Source organism: Stegodyphus dumicola, chromosome X1 (assembly GCF_044657685.1).
Source record: "Stegodyphus dumicola isolate Sdum_Otavi_A_Nest chromosome X1, ASM4465768v1".
In the NCBI taxonomy this organism is placed as follows: domain Eukaryota; kingdom Metazoa; phylum Arthropoda; class Arachnida; order Araneae; family Eresidae; genus Stegodyphus; species Stegodyphus dumicola.
The window spans coordinates 170,432,608-170,441,635 of NC_140780.1; the positions used below are offsets into that span (position 1 = coordinate 170,432,608).

General features: G+C 31.7%; 1 long non-coding RNA gene across 2 annotated transcripts; it reads left to right on the forward strand.

The window, feature by feature from the left end:
- The first annotated feature begins 1,434 nt into the window (after positions 1 to 1,434).
- LOC146993356 (uncharacterized) lies at positions 1,435 to 8,724 on the forward strand. Of its 2 annotated transcripts, none has more exons than XR_015038392.1 (3): positions 1,435 to 1,571; positions 2,059 to 2,346; positions 8,228 to 8,724. It is a non-coding gene; the product is annotated as an uncharacterized LOC146993356 (long non-coding RNA). The 2 variants fall into 2 exon arrangements; XR_015038393.1 differs by having other exon boundaries at positions 8,493 to 8,724.
- The last annotated feature ends 304 nt before the right edge of the window (positions 8,725 to 9,028 follow it).

Below are 9,028 nucleotides of genomic sequence, written 5' to 3' on the forward strand. Positions count from 1 at the left end.
ATATGTTCATAAAGTTTTGGTCCTTTCATTCTCATTATTATACATTCAATTAACCATTTTGGATCATAAATCATACCTTGAGTACTTTTACGTTTGGAGGCATTATTAAAAGCATTTATAGCAAGTAATTGCTTCGGATTTGAGGCAACAACAGAAGTGCCCATTTCATTTGTTTTTTGTTCCTTCAGTTTTAAGGATAACTCTGTAATTTTTTTTCTTAAACAACATATCAATTTGTTTTTTCTATTATTGCTTAATTTTGATTTCAAATAATTATTTTTACAAATTTTTTTTTTCAGTAATCTATTTACATATTTACAATGCACACATGTTGCAGACTCATTAATTTTAATTGCACACTTTTTACTGTACATCTGATCATGCATAATATTTACATTTTTATGATAGTGCTGATTATATTCCAAAATGGTTCCAACTCCACTGCAGACAGATATTGCCTCAACATTATTCAGTAAAATTACCAGCTCGCTCACAGCACTAAAAGTAACAGATTGGGTTTTTTGGCCACACATGAAAACATCTGCAATGAATTCATTATTTTTTTCAATGATACTGACTAATTTTCTGACCAAAGGGTACGGAAAATTTTCATTACAAATCAGATTTAAGAATACTATGGATTGAAGACAGCTTTTGATTTTTAATTTTGACCAAAATGGAGAAGGTAACTGGACAGTCTCTACATCACTTATCGCTACAGTTCTTTTAACAGGGATGTTTGAAATACTAATATTTTCTTTATTCATACATGTTTTTTTTTTGTCACAGTTGTTATATTATTTCTGACTTTCCTTTTTTTGTGGTAGAGGTTTATTAAAATACTTTGGAGCATTCGGAAATATGCTAGGTATTGCTTCAGGTTTAAGCAGTGGTTTACCTCTTGGAATTTTTATTTCCTCACCGTTAACAATATGATGATAATATTTCTCAATAAAATGTTCTTCAAAATGCAGTTCACACACACTGTGGTGAATCGATAGTTCTGTATCTCCTCTGGAGATTCTTTTCGCCCATTCTCGACGAAGATTTTCGTCTTTGGGAACTTTAAACAGAGATGCTTTTGTGGCATTTTGGTGACCAGATATACAGCCGGGAACAAAACACTTTCGTGAGACTTTAGCCGACATATCAAATTACGTTTCAGCAGCTCACAACAAAAAAGAATACCCAAGATTATTGTGTAAAATTATTAGCTCACTTACAGCATTAAAAGTAGCAGTAATGATTCGATCTTTAATAGGAAGATAGCAAGCGACAGATGTCAACGATTGTAAACAAACGTCTACCTGATTTCGATGGGGCATATGCACTGACAGCGCCCTCTATTATTTGTACGAAAAAGATTACCGTGTTTTAACACGGGAGTTTTACAGAATTCCGCAAATCGGAACCCGGAAGTGTGTTCTACGTCATCACCGGATATGTACCTTTGATATCTCCGTTGGCAACAAAGCTTGGCGAGCATTTGGCGTTATTTTTTTCCCGTAAATTTTTCCGCGAGGTCAAGAATTGGCGCTAATTTAGTTCACGTGTTAATTAGCGAGTGTGAGGTGTGTATTTTTTGCGCCATTCTTCTCGCTTTCCTTCAGCTATTTATCTTCTTTTTTTCTATTAATAATTATTTGTATTTTGTTATATTTATGATTAGTGTTTGATTTTCATTTAATTTATAGTTGCATTTTATTTACAGCATATATAATTATTGATCTGTGTTTCGATTTGTAGTTGTTTGTTTTGCCGATATGCAACCAAAAAAGATGAAATTACTTATAATTGGAGATTCAATGGTTAAATATTTGGATGAATATTTACCGGCGAATCTTCTGAATTATGAAGTAGATTTACATTCTTTTCCTGGTGCAACGATAGAAAGGTTAAGACGTAAGATATCCTTTTTGGACAATCGATACCATTTGATTTTGGTACATGTTGGTACCAACAATTCGAATGACAGTGTTGAAGATATTCTTAAAAAGTACGATTGCCTCTTTAAGGATATTAAACGTTTGAACCCGAATATCAATGTTATCATTTCAGATATCCTACCACGTGGTGAAGATTTTTTTCACAACTTTAAATCAGCGAGTAGCAGCTTTGAACCGTTTACAGGTAATTAATAGAAAGATTGTAGAAATTAATTCTCAACTTGAAAAGTACTGCCAAAATCGAGAAGCGTTTTTTATTTGCAGGTCGTCTCATCATTTTGGAGCTAAGTTATTGGCTAGGGATGGATTACATCTAAACCGTCTGGGGAACAAGAAACTTGCGGCAGTTTTCCTGGATAATATCAAGATTGTTTTGACTTCAAAGCCAGTTTCTACAAAGGTAAGTCCTTTTGTATTGCCTTGTGTTTCATTTACTACATTGGATTTTCCACCTCTGAGTGATTCTTTTGTTTCTGCAAGCCCTTCTTATCCTCTCTATTCAACTGTTTTAAAGCATGGTTGTGCTGTAGATGCTACTAAGAAGGCTAATTCTGATTTGAGAAATGCTGCTAAAGTTGCTTCTGGCTCTTGGCTGAAAAGGGTTGCTATTTCTGGTGCTGGATCTCGTTTTAAATGTGTTGTCCATGGTGGTGACTCTCATTCAAAGAATGCTGTTAACCACACAGATGGTTTTAGTTTGCATCTGCAGAATGATACCACCCCTGGCTCACATCCGAAAAACATTGCCAACCCAGATGCTAGCTCTCGGTCTCTTTGCATTGCTGGCCATGGTGGTGGATCTCGCCCAAGGAACGCTTCTGTCCATAGAACTGGTTCTGGTTTGCATGTAAGGAATGGGACTAAACCTAGATGTCATCCTAGAAATGTTGCCATATGTAGTGTTGGCTCTCATTTTAAGTATGTCAATGGTTTTAGTTCACGTCCAAGGAATGCTGCCGTCCCTCGTTCTGGTTCTGATTTGCATCCAAGGAATGTTGCTATCCCTGGCCTAAGTCCTGAGAATGTTGTCATTCCCGGTGTTGACTGTCATTCTAGACTTGTTGGTGTCCGTGGTACTGGCTGTCATCCGAAGAATGCTGCTTCTGGCTTGCATTCAAGGAATAACGTCACTCCCAGCTCCTGTCATAGAAATGATATCCTTGCTGATGTTGACTCCTCCAGGCGTGTTGCAGTCCATGGTTCTGGCCGTTTTCTGAGGAGCAGTGCTAGTTCCACTGTTAATTCTTCTACGAACACTACTGTCCCAATTGCTAGTTTTCAGAAGAAACCAATTCGTGCTTTTGGTGATGGTTTGTGTCCAAGGAGGGATTTGACTGTTAGTGGCAGTTTGCATCTGAAGAATGCTGCTTCAGCTGTTTTGCGCCTAAGAAGTGTAATGGCCTAGATGGGATCATCACTAAAGAATGCAGTCACTGCTGCTGGTTGTAGTGTACAGCAGGCAAGTGCTGTTTCTTTCAGTGATTGTTATCCATTGTATTGTGCTTCTGTTAGTGGCAAAAGGAGTTTAAAAAATGATCCAACAAATTTTGATATTTCACAACCTAAATTGTGTACAACAAAAGATGATTTTTACCCTGACTTTGCCTCTAGTTATGTTTTGCAGCAAAAGAACATTTCTATGACCAGAAAAAGCACTTCTTGTAGTTCAGGCCTAAGTTTCTTTCACTTTAATAAATTTTGTTTACTAAAAGATCATGTAGAAAGCAGTGAAATTAATTGTCAAGTGAGGAAAAATAAGTCTGTGTGTCCTATTCTGACTGGAGGGGGGTCCGAAATTGACTATAATGCACCATCGCTTTATCCTAGAAAATGTGATATTTGTAAAAAAAACTATAAAACTAAAAATTCTTTTAATAATCATAAAAAAAATTGCAAAGAAAAACTTGAAACTGAAAATTTTAAACTTTCAATAACTTCTCCTCAGAGTAATATTCTTATAAACATTGATAATGTATTGAGTGCTAAAAAATTAGAAATCAAAGAATGTATTAGTGATAAAATAGAAATGGCTTATCTTCGTAAATGTGAAATATGCTTGAAAACTTATAAATCGAAGAATTCATTTTATAACCACAAAAAAAAAAAAAAAAAAAAAAAAAAAATCAAATAAACAAGTACCTGATTTAAAACAAAATTTTTCATCTGTTTACCCTCGGAAATGTCTAAATTGTAATAAATGTTATCCTTGCAAATTATCATTTTTTAAACATAAGAAATTTTGCACAGAAGTTAATAAATTGTATGTATGCTTCATACCTGATTGCCATAAGTCTTTTACATGTGTTTTAAATTTTAATAAGCATTTAGCAGATGAACATAATTTAAATAACTTAAAAGAATATTCATTTGAAACAATGAGTTATTTTCAAGATTGGCTAGAACTGGAAGGAACCTCGACATTTACTTCATTCAGAAAGTTTTCTAAAATAACGAAAAATTCTAAAACTTATCATTATTATTGTTGTCAGTTTACCACGCAAGGTTATTCTGATTTTGAAAAAAAAACTAGTCGGAAAAATGAAAAAGGTACAATTTCAAAAAGTGTATGTTGTCCAGTCAGAATATGGGCTTGTGAAGAAATGAATAAAATCTCTGTTTTTTACTTTCCTAAACATAATCATGAGCAAAAGTTTGAAAATTGTAAATATCAGCCATTGAAACAAAGTACGCGATGTTTGATAAAAGCAAATTTACGTTTATCTGTGCCTCCACAAAAAATAAGGGATATCTTACAAGAAAAATCAGGAAATCGCGAGAATAGAAATAATTTCCCTGTAAAGGAAAGCTTTGTCTCCCGTAAAACTATTTCTGCTTATTCTAGATATTTAAACAATTCATTGCGTCCAAGTAGTGATGCAGTTTCTGTTAATTCAATCATTGAAACTTTAAAATGTGAAGCATACAATCCTGTGTTATTATATAAGCCTCAGAATAATTCAACTTTGTACGGTCCAACTGATCTAGATAATCTTCCAAATCATAAAGTATCGTTTGCTCTTGGTCTTCAGACACATGAACAGAAAGAAATGATGATAAAAGGTTGTACAGAGATTTTATGTATCGATTCTACACATAAGACTAACCAGTATGATTTTTACCTTCTTAATCTTATAGTACCTGATGAATTTGGTTGTGGCTATCCAGTTGCTCATTTTATTACTAATTTTCTAGATGCTGACACTCTTTATTGTTTATTTAATAGTTTAAAGTGTCGTGTACCAAATTTATATGTAAACTGTGTAATGACAGATGATGACAAAGTTACATATCCTGCATTTTCAAAGGTTTTTGGTCAAGATGTTAAGCATCTTTTATGTTCGTGGCACGTACGCCAAAGTTGGTTCCGGCAACTAAATTCTAAAGTGGTAGATAAGGAAGTGCGACAAAAAATGCTAGGAGAATTAATAAAAATATTACATGAAAGAAACCAGATCACTTTTCATGATCAAATAAGTAAGTTTTTGAATGACTATTCTAGGAAAAGTAGAGATTTTATTGAATATTTTTCTGAAAATTATAAAAATAGATTAGAGGAATGGGCTTTGTGTTATCGGAACTTTCCACATGCATTTACTGATACTAACATGTACTGTGAATCTTTTCACAATCAGTTGAAAACTGTTTATTTTAAGCGGAGACATAATAGACGATTAGATATTTTAATTTCTACACTTCTGACAATTGACAAAGATAAATATTTAAATCATACCTATAAATTATACACTAATGTATCTCCCAGAAATTCCATTTCTTGTTTAAGTAGGCATCAGAGAGGACTAAAAATTAGGGACAGTGATGTAAATAAATGCTCTGATACTTCTTGGACTGTTTGTTCTCAGACAAAAAATAAAATATATACTGTGCAGCGTCTTTTTGAAATTTGTCCGTGTCAGGATTTTTGCTTTTATAAGATGCCCTAAAGTATCATGTGTCTCATTGTGTAGTCACTTGTATCACTGCAATTGCTTAGATAAATTGCTGTGCAAACATATACATAAAGTGCATTCATTCCTTAATAGACAAAATGATTGTGTGTTTAATCCCTCGGGGATTAATCTTGAATCGAATCAGAAATGCAATGAAAGTATGAAATCAATAAATGTGTATTCTGTTAATCATTACAATCCACAAAGTATTGAACAGAGAGTAAATGCATGTGAAAAGCTTGTAGAAGAATTACTGCAATTAATAAGACAACCAAAAGTCCAAAATGTCATGTTAAAGTGTGTTCATACAACATTAAATTCATTAGTTTCAGAATGTAGAGGAATTTTAAACTCGAATGAAAATTCAAGAGCAGTTTCAAGTGCATCATGTCCAGTTGCACCAAATCAAAAACTTAACCCACAATTGTTTAAAACTTCTAAAAAGAGAAAATTACAGAAATGTCAGCAGAATAAGAATCAAGATTTTAATGATAATGTAGATGACCCAGAAATAAATGAATGTGTGGAAAAGAAAATTAAATTTAAAGCCGTAGCATTTGATTTAAATGACAGTGATAAATATCTATGTGATTTAACCAGTGTTGATCAAAATAAATCATTTTCCCTTCCATTAAAGTCTAGTGAAGATATTTCTGAAAGAATTTTACAAATTGGCTGCTATAGTATCAATCGTATTGCTTTAAAGTCTTTAGATTCTTATATCAGTAAAAGTGAAGAATTTTTTATAAAATCGGCTTGTACAGATTTTGTTAGGGGGTGGTTATTTGATGTAATCATAAATGCATTTTTATACAAAATTTTAGAAAGTGATGATCAATATACTTTTGCTGATTCCTCGATTACCCAGCTTATCTTATCTGATGCATTATCACTTGGAAATGTTTTTCCTGTTTCTTTGAAATCTTTCAAATATTTATTGATTCCTGCTTGCATTGATTCTCATTGGGTTCTGATCATAGCAGATTTAAAGAAAAATACCTTTTATTTATATGACTCATTAATAAATTCATGCAATCCAAAATACATAACTAATAAATGGTCTAATGTAATTAACAGTGAGTTACAAATTAACGGTTCGTGGGATATTCAGTGTCCACCGCGTGCTTTACAAAATGATGAAAGCAGTTGTGGGGTCTTCATCTGTTATTATGCATTTCAACATGTAAATAAATTAGCCTTAAATCTTCCTTTAGATACCCTTCAATTTAGAAAATTTATTTATAATATTTTAACTGAGAATGTTCCACCTTGTACACAGGAAAAGATAAATTTATCATCAGCAGAGCAAAACTTTTCAGTAAATGTTAGAATGAATAAAGATTTGACCAAATCATGTTTAAAAATACATGATATTGAAATTACACCATATATGTTAAAATCTATAGATCCTTTTATAAGTAATGAAGAACACTTGTTTAAATCTGTATCTTCGTGTTTTCGAAAAGGATGGCTCTATGATACTATAATTGATGCTTTTTTATTTAAAATATTAAACAGTTATGAAGATTTTGCCTTTGTTAAGTCTAATTTACAAATTCCTAAACCAAATTTTTGTATTAAAGATCCATTACTAACAAGATTGAAATCAGCGAAATTATTTTTTATCCCTGCAAATTTAAATTGTCATTGGATATTAATAATAGTAAATATTCCAGATATGGTTTTTGAATTTTATGATCCACAAAATAAATCATGTGGGCAAGAGTATCAAATTTTAATTCATACATGGTGTGAGGTTTTAGCTAAAATATTTGCTACTAGCACTAAATGGAAAATAATTTGTCCTTCACATATTTTGCAAACTGATAATATGAGCTGTGGTGTCTTAGTATGCTACTATGCTTATCAGAGGATTAAAAATCAAAGTTTAAATACGCCAGTTAATATAACTGAATTCCGGAAATTGATATACAAGCATATAATTTTAAGTGATTGATATATTTAAAGAAATTTAAATTAAGAAATGTTTTTCAGGACAGCATTCCATTCCTTTGGTGATGCTTGAAAAATATAAAGTATAATGGACAAATATTTTGCAATTCATCTGTTGCCATACAGTTTCTATAAAAACACTTTTTTTTTTTTTTTTAGTTTGCATTATTTTGTAATGATGTTATATGGCCAATAAACAAATAAAAATGCTTATGTTTGTATGTAACTTGGTAGTATAAGAGAAAATTGTTAAAGTAGGCAACAATGAACCCTTTTGGCCAGGGTGATACCCCCAATTGTGGATAATAGAGAATAGTTCATTTTATGTTAACAATGCATTCTCGGGGACCTACATGCCAAAATTTTCTCTTATTTTTAAAGAGGAATCAGAGAATTTGTACTTAACACTTCATCCCATTGACTCTGAAGGATTTCCTCAGGAATGATTAGTGGTTCTGCACCAATTTTCATGGCCAATGGGATAGTATGCAAGTACTGCAAATTTTTCTGTTCATAAATAATCTCATATCTGATCTCAATCTGATCATTTTTAATATTTCAGGCTTATGTTTGCAAAATGAATAGTGCATTGTTTTCAGTGATCTTGGCTGTTTCACAATTGAATTTAGTCTTCTTTATTTTTCAGTAAACGAGTGGCAGGAATCTGGTATGTATTTAAAAGTCAAGAGCAAGCTCTGCCAGGAGAATTTTCTGAAACTGAAACTCATAAATTTTTGAGTAATATGGTTGAATAATAATATTTATACTCTATTCAAGGAATTTTATCTGATATGTCTTTATTTTCAGAAATAAAAGATGAATAAAAACTTTGTAAAATAATTATTATGTATTCTGAATAAAGTCTGGGAAAAAAATTATCCATTGTTGAATTATTTTTTACTGAAAATTACTCCACATATTAGGAATTAGTCATATCTATGAAGCATAATATAAGTAGTGTTTCTTACAAGACATTGACTAATACATTATCCCAATTTCTTCTTAAATAAAATATATTTTCATTCTTTATTTCATCATCCATGATATCAATTGATTTTCATTAAGATTAAAAAACACTATAGTCACCACAAAAATGTGGACACTTTTTTTTTTTTTTTTTTTTTTTTTTTTTTTTTTTTTTTTTTTTTAATCCCTGGTTAATAAGAGTACTTGCATATTTGT